At 40.8% G+C, this 11447-nt stretch overlaps 1 long non-coding RNA gene across 1 annotated transcript; it reads right to left on the bottom strand.

The window, feature by feature from the left end:
• Positions 1–380: 380 nt before the first annotated feature.
• LOC140947485 (uncharacterized) lies at positions 381–10597 on the bottom strand. Its single transcript, XR_012166975.1, has 4 exons — positions 10473–10597; positions 8992–9215; positions 2927–3151; positions 381–1183 (listed from the first exon to the last, which is right to left on the bottom strand). It is a non-coding gene; the product is annotated as an uncharacterized lncRNA (long non-coding RNA).
• Between the last annotated feature and the right edge of the window lie 850 nt (positions 10598–11447).

Below are 11447 nucleotides of genomic sequence, written 5' to 3'. Positions count from 1 at the left end.
CAGCGGCACCACTTATAAATAAGACCATTGAGTATAACCTGAGATATGAAATGAATGACAGGAAATCAAATTGAAAGGTGCGTTCTCAAAACCTGTAAAATTTTAAAAACCTTGAAGGTTGCCGGAACAGATTATCGAAAAGGTGAGCCTCTGTCTGGATGTTTGCGACGATCGCCACTGATGAAGCGACAATCGCATTGCCATTTCAATCAAGTTTGATTGCGCGCTCGTTAAATCTCGCACTCGTTTTTAAACCTGCCCCTAAGGGAATTATAAAGGACGCGTTGCTATGGGCCACCGATTTTTTTTCTTTTTTTGTTATAACACCCCAGCCCCCAACCTCCCACCCCCCTCCCTTACGGGATTTCTGATTACCTTCGGCTTCGGTGTCAACGGCCACTGCCAGAGGAAAGGTTTCAGCCAGCTGTTTACGACGCGATTCTGTATTGATTACTTCTGGAACGCTCAACAGCTCACCGCTGCTGTGAATTTTGACTTCTCGATCTTCCAGGTTCTCCAAAGGAGCCTCCCAGCCAAGAGCTGAATCCTTAATGAGGTCAAGAAATCGTTTGCTAGCAAACGTTCGTACATTATTGTGTAGCTCTTTATCATTTGTCACAACCTTCAATCCATATGTTGTCAACTTTGCAGAAATCACAACATCACCCAATTTGGTTTCCTCAGGACGGAGGCTACCGCACGTTCCCACTAAAATAACTGCTTTGGGCATAAGCACTGAGACAGCATTTTTTGTAGTTACTATGGAGCCGCCAGGACCACTAGAACCTTCATGGCATCTCAATAAAGCAACTTTTACTTTCTCCTCTTGGCCTTCATTCTCGTCCTCGAAGTAAACAAAACCTAGACCATCGAACCAACATCTGAACGGATTGTTCAGGAGCATATAACAAGCTAAGAACTCACAGTCCTTTACAGTCAGTAACAAAATGTCGACAGGAAGGCGTGCATGATTCCGATCCTTTGTTGGTGATTGGATATCATTCATGCGGGGAAGTTTAACACTAAGCTGGGGCGGGTCTCTACTGGCGTTGCAGTGCTCCTTCGTAGTTCCCCTATTTGCACCATCTGAGATATCTTCTTCCTTTGAGTTGCTGGCTAAATCCATGGCGGGCGGGTTCGACATTTCTTTCAATTTAGACTTGAGAAGTCAAAATATATGGATCTGGCATATAAAGGGTACATACACACTGTCACATGTTTGTCCAAGAAAGGTTTGATTTAAAATAGTTCACGCAATTAAGTTAAAATAACCAGGGTTCTATCTAGGATTTATTGTTTGGGGGAGAAGTCCCCAGTGGTCGAAGGCGACGAGCTTCCAAGGGGGGGGCCGGGTATGCCCCCGGAAATTTGTCGAAATGAATGCACTGAGTTACAATCTGGCGCATTTTGAGACACAATTTTGAGAAATGTTACACTGTGTGTACTGACCTCGTCGCGTCTGGATGATTTTTCCGATATAGTTACTTATATACTGTAAGGATAACAATATTTTTTTGGGGGGAAGCTAGGCATTCTATACTAGGAGAAAGCTTCTACCCCTCAAATACCCTAGATAGAACCATCATAGTATCACTCTTACCTGGCTAGCCAGCGGAAAGTGTAAGTATGGCACTTTCTATAGGTAGATTTTAGAGATGTCAGATGTCTCTGGGAAGATGTTGTGGTTCGGTTTTACTTTTGGTTCCAATTTTACTTTCCTTAGTTTGAAACTCATTATTACTCAAACAAAGGAAAATAAGACACCGTTCACACTAGCCTCTCACGCAGACGTCCTTTTGGCTCGTCACGCAATCCTCCGTGGGGCAGGAACGCGTGACGAACTTCTACGTGGGAGGTTACGTCCACACGAATATTATTTGCATCTAAGAAAATTTGGATTTTTTTTACTAACTTACCAACGATTTTCGATTGAAGTTTCACATTTTATTACCAAGATATTTCGATTATTCTGTAAAACAAAGTCTCCTGAAATTTCGGTATAAAGACAAAGTATCCCAGAGAATTTCCCAATGAAAGTACGGCTACTTCATGTCCTCGATTTTTCGACCGAACCCATGCCAACACGCAGGGTAGCTACATTTCTTCACGGTAACCATTGTTCTAAACTCCACACTAGAAACACCGAAAAAGCAAAGTTTTGAAAGCAAAAAGTCTACATTAATTTATTTTCGTTGGATTTTCCTTTTTTTTTCTTTTTTTTTTATTGCACAACTGCATAATACTAGCCCTCCTTCAACTACAAATAGCCGCTCTTTGATATAGAAAAAGTAGACTATAGGTATTTTAAAATGGCGCTTTTCGTGAGGTACCTTCGCCAAAATCCTCACTTTTCTCTCTTATTATGGCGCTTTTGAGGGGCTTTTTGTATGGCCCGCCGAGGTAGCTCATTATCATGCGTAAATGTCCGGACGTTCTGCGCGATGTAAAACTTTCGAGTCGACTTAAGCTCCCCTAAGACATCGGAGAAGATTAATAGTTTTTAGGGCATCATGTTAACCAAACAGGCTTCTAAATCATAGAGAAAACTATTCGAAACACTTCTGGCATATTCGGAAACATTCGGTCTTTGGGAGCCAGTGTTTTTTTACGTTTCCTATATGAAATCTATAAATCCTTACGTAATGCAATATTACTAGATGTGTAATTATTATTATTATTATTATTATTATTATTATTATTATTATTATTATTATTACTATTTACAATGATAAATGTTACTTTCTTTTCTTTTTTTTCCCTTTACCTTGACATAATCAATATTGTAATCGACAATGCCATCCACTCATGGAAATGCCAATAAATGTTGTTGTTGTTGTAAAAAATTTTAACAACCCAGCTGACAACCGCTCTCACATAATGAGTTTGGGGAGCTTGTGACTAAAATGTTAAAACTGGTCTGACCTACCTTGAAGGCATTTGGTGAAAATTAAAAGCACGACATCAATGAGCTGATCCCACGGTCTCTAGATTTTCGTTTTTGTGTAGGAACGAATGAATTAGGCTCGATTACCAGCCGCTGTTCGGAAAATGAGCCCACGCTCCGGTGGCGGAATGAATGAGTCAAGAAATTAAGCTGCTTTTGGTGCTATGCCAGCCCACGGGAACTTGAAAATTCCACAGCTACGAGGTCCTGAACAAATACAAACAGTCGATTGTTCATATCATTGATGCACCATTGATCCAAGTATATATAGCGGCATGTTATTCAAGAGTACAGTGGAACCCGGTTAATATGATCACTAGCCTGCGTGGCAGGCGTTAAAAGGGGAAGGAGAAGTGGGAGTTTGGGCGCTCGAAAGCGTGTGCTTCTCCTTCCCTTTCGAACGCCTGCCACGCAGGCTATACGGACACCAGCGGGACATGCCAAAGTGTCCGTATTGAAGCAAAGCTCTCAGAAATAATAAATGTTGCTTCACATCTTTAGGGTTGATATTTCTTGGTTTTAGCCAGGGTGTCCAAATCCATAATGGTCTCTTAGTATACAGGGAATCCGACAGCTTGTCAGTGGTAAGCAGATCAATTAGTTACCGAAGCCGGAGCAATTAATTGATCTGAATCGACAACCGGTAACTAATAATCTGAAATCGGTATACACCATTCCTAATTCGAAATCCTAACTCGAAACCTAACTCGAAAATCCAACCCGAAATCCTAACTCGAATCCTAAGCCCAGGATCCTAACTCGAAAATCCAGCTCAAATTCCTAACAAGGCGTCCGTTCAAACAACAGGTTTTCCCTGAATTCAATGTTCAAGGCTCATCTTTTTCACCTCGGAAATCGCTTACGTTTCATGTAGTATAGTATTCTCGTAGCCTTTTTCCCTCTTTTTCACAAGCGAAAACACTGAATTTTTTTATAGGTCCAAAAGATATGTTAAATTGCGTCGAGTGTATTTATATAGTCAACACAAAATATAAAGGTCATGGAGCCCCACCTGGCTAAAACATGAATAGATTTTGCTTAATATATCAAGTGCCCAAAATATAACTGTTTCGCATGAGACATCAACAAATTTTTGAGGAACCTTGTCGCACGTTCTAACCATAACTGATTTCCTAGCCTGTGGGGAGCAGACGCTTTTTTCGGCTTTTGTTTCACCCGCTATTTCCTAGAGTTGTCCGAGTTGGCTGCTGATTTCTGGGCTCGTGCTTCAAATCGGTTCATCGAAAGACGGTTAACTTGATTGTAACATTTGAAAAGAAAAAAACCGGTTATCCTTGTTAGATTCACTTCTTTATCCTGGTTATCATAATAGGCTGCTTTGCACGTCGACATACGGTATTGTGACTTCGCAGTGTCAAACCGTCCTGAAGAGGACTTAGAATAAATGCCTTTGTCTATATTTAAAGGATTATTTTGTTTCTTCTTCGATTCATGAGCTGTTCATTTCAATGACTGCTGACTGAGTTGCTTTCTATGATGATGCCTAGCATTCGATGTCTTCAATGGCATTAAAGGGACTGGTTCACGATAATGCGCATGCGCGCCGTTTTTCTCTTCAGAATAAATTTGTTGGGTCAACACTAAATTCGAAATCGCCATTACCGGTACAATCTTTGAAAATCCTTCGTTTTATTCGGACATCCGTCGCTTTGGCTGGTCTAGTTATACTTCGGTAGTGGTGATTAACGTGTGGTTGTGTCGTTTGACTGGTTACGTTTTAAGAAGACGCAAAAAATAATGTTTTGATCATGAGGTTCAAAAGAGCATCGTGGCCGTTCGGCAACAGGACGTTCTCAAGAGTCTTTGGAGATAGAGAAGCTTAGCCTATCGATCTGGTATGGTTCTAGGAGTAGTGTGTGGCTTACGAAAAGAATACAGGATACTTGGAAAGTGGTTAAAGGCATGATTTCGTTCAACTTTGATTTGATTTTTGACACCGACCTGTAGTTATACCGCAACAGGCCGCGCGATCTTCACCGATCTGGTACACTTGAAATGTTCCTTGTATCTTTGCTTTACCATCGTATATGTTTAAGAATTGATGTTTTTAAAATAAATTATTGCCTGAATATTCTGTTTATATTCTAGTTTCTTTATGTGTGCTACTCGATAACATTTGTTTTGCGGAACACTGACCCGATGCAACGCGAATGAATTTGTTCATTTGCTGATAAGCAAATGAAATTTATGCTCAGTTAAGGATAATCTTTATACTCATACGTTGTGTGCTTTTGTCACCGGTCAAGCGCTATTTGTAGGTATTTCTGGGTTTATATAAGGCGAACTGAGAGAACAGTAATAAGATGTTTGTTTACAAATTTTGTTTGCCGATCGGTGACCGCTTTGTTAGCGTGGATACGATCTCGTACTGAAATACACGTTGGTAAATGTTTGTTTCAAAGCAGGACAGGGCTGTAAATTTTATTCTTATCGGCTGCAACATATATCTGAGGAGTAGCAAAGAATAAACTTGAATTATGGGGATAAATAAAATCAAACCAAATGCCCGGAAATACTCTCGCGTCGCGAACAATTAATTTGAATTTTGTAAATTTACTTGCTTGCATTTAACTCGCTTCCGATTGGTTGAAAAACAATCAGCTACTGTCAGAACTCACACATGCGCATTATCGTGAACCAGTCCCTTTAAGCCTTCGGCCACATTTGACTAAAGCAACTACGTTTAGCTGAATTAAGCCCCGGGGGGGGGGGGGGGTACTCCCACATATGGGCTATATAGGTACGTGCCGCGGAATAGGGTATGGTTTTTAAGGTTCTCAGTCCTTAAATAGGGTATCTTTTTTGACCCTTTTGTTTCTGTGTCCCTGGTGTGGTCCTTAGATAGGGTAGCTTAATTGTAGTATCTAATACTGGAGTGTAAAAACGCCCGCCTAAACGAACATTTTTTTTAAAATTAGGCTTATCCTATTATTTTATGCTTGATGCTATACATCCAATGTTACAGAGAAGAAATAAAGTTTTCCTTTTCATGCTATTAATAATTTTTTTTTTCCTTGAATAGGGTGTCATTATTCGGCTTTCGGCCTTAAAAAGGGTATCAGTTTTCGCTTTCTTAGTCCTTAAATAGGGTTAGGGTCCACGAACCTTCGCGGCACACCCCTATCCAAAATTCGCGGGAGTACCCCCCCCCCCCGGGAATTAGGCGGTTATATTGTTACGGTTCTTGGTCAGCGAATACCCAATTATATTTTACCTACAAATGTTACCTACCTATAAGATATTAGATGCAAAGTAAGATCAAAATTTAAATGAGCTGATCCTGCGGTTTCTAGATTGTCGTTGTTGTCGGGAATTAGGTAAAAAGCTCAGTGTCCAAAGTTAAACGGGAATTTTCCCACAGGAAGTTGAAAATTCCCCAGCTACTTAAATAGCCCAGTCACCAGTTCCCGAACTGGCGGAATGTTATTCAATAGCCTGAAATGTCAGCCGTCTCCACCCCTGACCTTTGGGGTTTAAGGGAGAGTACACTGCGAGCAGTCTCCTATTTCTCTTTGCAAAGTTACTTCGAAACTCTAGCCTGCACACAGACGTTGTTTTATTTTTCTTTTCGTTTTTTTCGAAAACGAGCTCGGAGTGCGAAAGAGAAGAATAAAGAACGTCTGTAGACATCTTTGTGAAAAAAGAGGTTTATTCAGTCCCTCCCTCATGTCAACGCCTCCGCGTTCGCAGTACCAATTAGATTGGACCGATGGAATTGGAGATATAAATTGGTAATGGTAACAGGACTGAGTGGAGTCCAATTCGGTCTGTAATTATAGGAGTGATTTTAAAACAAAATCCGCGGTCGTCCGATTTGTTTAATCACGAGCACGAGTATGATTACAGACCGAATTGGACGACACGAAGTTCTGTTACCAATTAATCATACCTTTATCAAAACTTGTGATACATAAGGTTCTTTTTTAAATCAAAACACAAGAAATTCCAATATTTTTCTTTGCTAGCGGTGAAAAAAAACCATTTAAGCGCGCGCGTGATGGAGCGCACCGTTAAATTACTTAGGCATGACGCGTACTGTCCTATGCAACTGTCCTATTAAGACTGAAATCAGGGCAGTTGATAGCCAATCAGATTTGAGAATTGTGTTATTGTTATGAGTACTCATGTAATTGGCTTAAGTACTTTACAACATTAGCAAAGGATCAAAAAACAATGGCACTCGTAGTCGCGTGTTATTTGAAGCATGTCTTCAACGCACTCTATATAGGTAGATGTCAGAGATGTCTAGATGTTGTGGTACTTTGTATTCATGTCCAATACTCTCTACTAGATTCCAGTGGACAAATCCTGGAGTCCAATGTCGACAAATGAAACCGGAAGTACAGTCGAGTCCACGTGAGTCCGGAAGTGTAAACAATACTTTGAGGATGGTTAGAAAGTCGTCTGATGGAGTCCATCGGATCCATTGGAAACACATCGATTCTGATGGAATCTCCGGAAGTCTAGTCGTGCCATGAGCCAAAACAAGCACACTGCATCCCGTCCACACGAATTTTATTCGCGTCTAAGACATTTCGATTATTCTCTAAAAAAAAGTCTCCTGAGAATTTCGGTATAAAGACAAAATATCCCAGAGAGTTTCCCAATGAAAGTACGGCTACCCCATGTCTGTCCTCCCCTAAGTTTCTTCACAGGAACCATTGTCATACTGTAAGACAAAGACTTGACTCTAAATACGCCCGTATTTTGAACCTCAAATTTTCAAACGTAAAAGTCTACAACTTCTCAGTTCTACTTGAAATAAGAACAAAAAGCTGTCATTGTGTAAGGAGATGTTTATCTACAATAATCCATTCTTTCATACAGACTTTATTGCTTATTTGGAAAAAAAAAATCCACCCTGAATTTTAATGCGGTCTTAAATCCATACTAGAAACACCGAAAAAGCAAAGTTTTGAAAGCAAAAAGTCTGACATTAATTTATTTTCGTTGGATCTTCCTGTTTTTTTTTTCGCAGAACTGAATATTAGCCCTCCTTAAACTACAAAAAGCCGCTCTTTGACATACGAAAAGTAGACTATAGGTATTTTAAAACAAAAAAAATGCACTTTATTTGCGTGTCAATGTATTTAGCACGAAAGTACTAATTGGGGACACTATTTACGTCTCCTACTGGAGATCGGAAGGCCATTTTACGTGGTCGTCCGAGCCACGCGAAAGCGTCGATCCGTCTGCAGGGCAAAGGCAGTACCTTCATTTCTCAGTTATTTTAAGACCGTGAGTATCGGTCCCGCCGTGCGATATCGAACGCGCGACCTCCCCCTTTGCAGTCAAGCGTTCTGCCGACTGAGCTAATCCTGCAGAAAGGGCGATTTTCGCCCGGGGGGGGGGGGGTACTGCCGTATATGGGCTATATAGGTGTGTGCCGCTGTGAACGGTATGGTTTTCAAGCAGTTTACTCTAGGATAGGGTATATAAATCAGAGTGTTTGGGTCTAGAATAGGGTACCATTTTTCAGGAAACTGATCAGTTAGTTGAAGATTTTATCTAGACTAGGGATTGTGGTATAAGGTTTTGTTTTGGCTAGACTGTGCTAGTGACCTCAGTAGTTTCTGGAAAACAGCTACTCTAGGATAGGTAGCAAAATTAAGCTGAACTAGCTTTGGTTTAGGTTAAGGTCGCCAGGGTCTCAGCGGCACATCCCCACCCAGAAATTCCTAAAGTACCCCCCCCGGGATTTTCTCCAAAATTCTCCCTTTTCTCTCCTATTGTGGCCCTTTGTGGACTCGAGTTCATGCTTGAATGGCCCGCCGCCGCAGCTCGTATCATGCGTAAATGTTCGGACGTTCTGCGCGATGTAAAACTTTCCCCTAAGACATAGAACAGATAGAAGATTAATAGTTTTTAGGACATCAAGTTAACCAAACAGGCTTCTGAAGCGTAGAGAAAACTATTCGAAACACTTCTGGCATACTTGGAAACATTTGGTATTTGGGGCGCCCGTTCTCTCACGTAGTGAGTTTGAGAAGCCTGTGACTAAAATCTTAAAAACTGGCATGACCTACCTTCAAAGCAGTTTGGCGAAATTAAAAGCACGATATCAATGAGCTGATCCCACGGTCTCTAGATGTTCGTTTATGTCGAGGAAAGAATGAATTGTGCTCGATTACCAACCGCTGTTCGGGAAATGACCCACGCTCCAGTAGCGGAATGAATAGGTCAAGAAATAAAGCTGCTTTTGGTTCTATGCCAGCCCACGGGAACTTGAAAATTCCACGGTTACGAGTTCCTGAAAAAGTACAAAACAGTCGATTGTTTATATCATTGATGCACCATTGATCTAAGTATATATAGCGGTATGTTATTCAAGAATACAGTGGAAGCCGGTTAACACGGACACTAGCGGGACATGCCAAAGTTTCCCTATTGAAGCAAGCTCTCAGAAATAACGTCATGGACACAACTGGTGAAAGAAATGTTGCTTCACATCTTTAGGGTAGATGCCCATAATGGTTTTAGTCGAGGGAATCGTCAGCTTGCCAGATCAATTATTACGTAATTATTTGCTTGAACCTAAGGCAATTTAATTGATCTGAAACGATAACCTGTAACTAATAATCTGAAATCGGTATACACCATTCCTAATTCGAAATCCTAACTCGAAAATCCAGCTCGAACTCCCAACAAGGCGTCCGTTCAAACAACAGTTTTTCCCTGAATTCAATGTTCAAGGCACATTTTTTTCACCTTGGAAATCGCTTACGTTTCATGTAGTATAGTATTCTCCTAGCCTCTTTCCCTTTTTTCACAAGCGAAAACACAGAATTTTTTAATAGGTCCCAAAGATATGCTACATTGCGTCGAGTGTATATATAGTCAACACAAAATATGAAGGTCATGGAGCCACAACCTGGCTAAAACTTGGTTAGATTTTGCTTAATATATCAAGTGCCCAAAATATAACTGTTTCGCATGAGACATCAACAATTTTTTTAGATACCCTGTCGCGTGTTCTAACCGTTACTGATTTCCTAGCCTGTGGGGAACAGACACTTTTTTCGACTCTTGTTTCACCCGCTGTTTCCTCTAGTTGATTCTGTTGATTGCCGGGTTCGTGCTTCAAATCGGTTTATAGAAAGATGGTTAACTTGATGGTAACTTTTGAAAAGGAAATACCAGTTATCCATTTTTGATTTACTCATTTATCCTGGTTATCATAAAAGGCTGCTTTGCACGTCGACATACGGTTAATAGCTTCGCAATGTCAAACAGTCCTGAAGAGGACTTAGAATAAATGCCTTTGTCTATATTCAAAGGATTATTTTGCTTCTTCTTCGATTTATGAGCTGTTCATCATTTCAATAGCGGCTGACTGAGTTGCTTTCTCTGATGATGCCTCGCATTCAGTGTCTTCAGTGGCATTATTAAAGCGTTCGGCCCCATTTAGCAGACTAATGCAACTACGTTTAGCCGAATTGACAGTTATATTGTTGCGGTTCTTGGACAGCGAATATCCATTTATATTTTACCTACAAATGTAACCTACCTGTAAGATATTAGACGCAAAGTCAGATCAAAATTTCAATGAGCTGATCCTGGGGTTTCTAGATTGTCGTTGTTGTCGGGGGATAGTTAAAAAGCTCAGTGTCCAAAGTTAAACGGGAATTTTCCCCGCAGGAAGTTGAAAATTCCACAGCTACTTGAGTCACGAGTTTTCGAACTGGCGGAAAGTAATTCAGTATCGTAGTCTGAAATATCAGCCTTTTCCACCCTTGACCTTTGGGGTTTGAGGGAGAGTAGACTGCGAGCAGTCTCCTATTTCTCTTTGCAAAGTTACTTCGAAACTCTAGCCTGCTCACAGACGTTGTTTTATTTTTCTTTACGTTCTTTTCGAGCGCGGAGCGCGAGAAAAAAAAAAGAAAGAACGTCTGTATACATCTTTGCGAAAAAACAGGTTTATTAAGTCCCTTCCTCATGTCAACGCCTCATCATTATCACCTCCGCGTTCGCAGTACCAATTAAATTGGACCAATGGAATTGGAGATATAAATTGCTCGTGTAATTGGCTTAAGTACTTTACAACATTACACACAGGATTTTAAAAACAACATAACACTCGGAGTCGCGTGTTATTTCTCTCTTCCCCGCAGAGGCCTATTTTGTGCTATTTTTGTAGGAATACCCAGCGAGAGCCTCTGCGAAGGAGAGAGGTGTTGTTTGAACCATGTCTTCTCAGACTGTTTCAACGCCGAAAAAGCCAGCTAGAAGAGGTCCGAAGTCGAAACAAATCGGTCCATCGGATTATTGTAGGATACTTGGGTGCTGTTTATTCGTCGATAGTACTGGGCAATCATCCCGTTCCCGTAAAGCTCTGAAAGCTACAGAGAATCTTTTTATTGAGAGTATTCGTCAAAGTGTTGCAAAACGAAAGTTCGCAAACAGAAGATTTATAGTCAAGTAGGGTTTGAGTGTTCGCCTTGCACTAATAAGGTCAGAAGCGCCTGGGCTGGATTTTGTTTTA

Source organism: Porites lutea, chromosome 9 (genome assembly GCF_958299795.1).
Source record: "Porites lutea chromosome 9, jaPorLute2.1, whole genome shotgun sequence".
Lineage (NCBI taxonomy): Eukaryota > Metazoa > Cnidaria > Anthozoa > Scleractinia > Poritidae > Porites > Porites lutea.
Note: the sequence above shows the minus strand (reverse complement) of the source record. Positions and strands in the feature narration are given on the sequence as shown.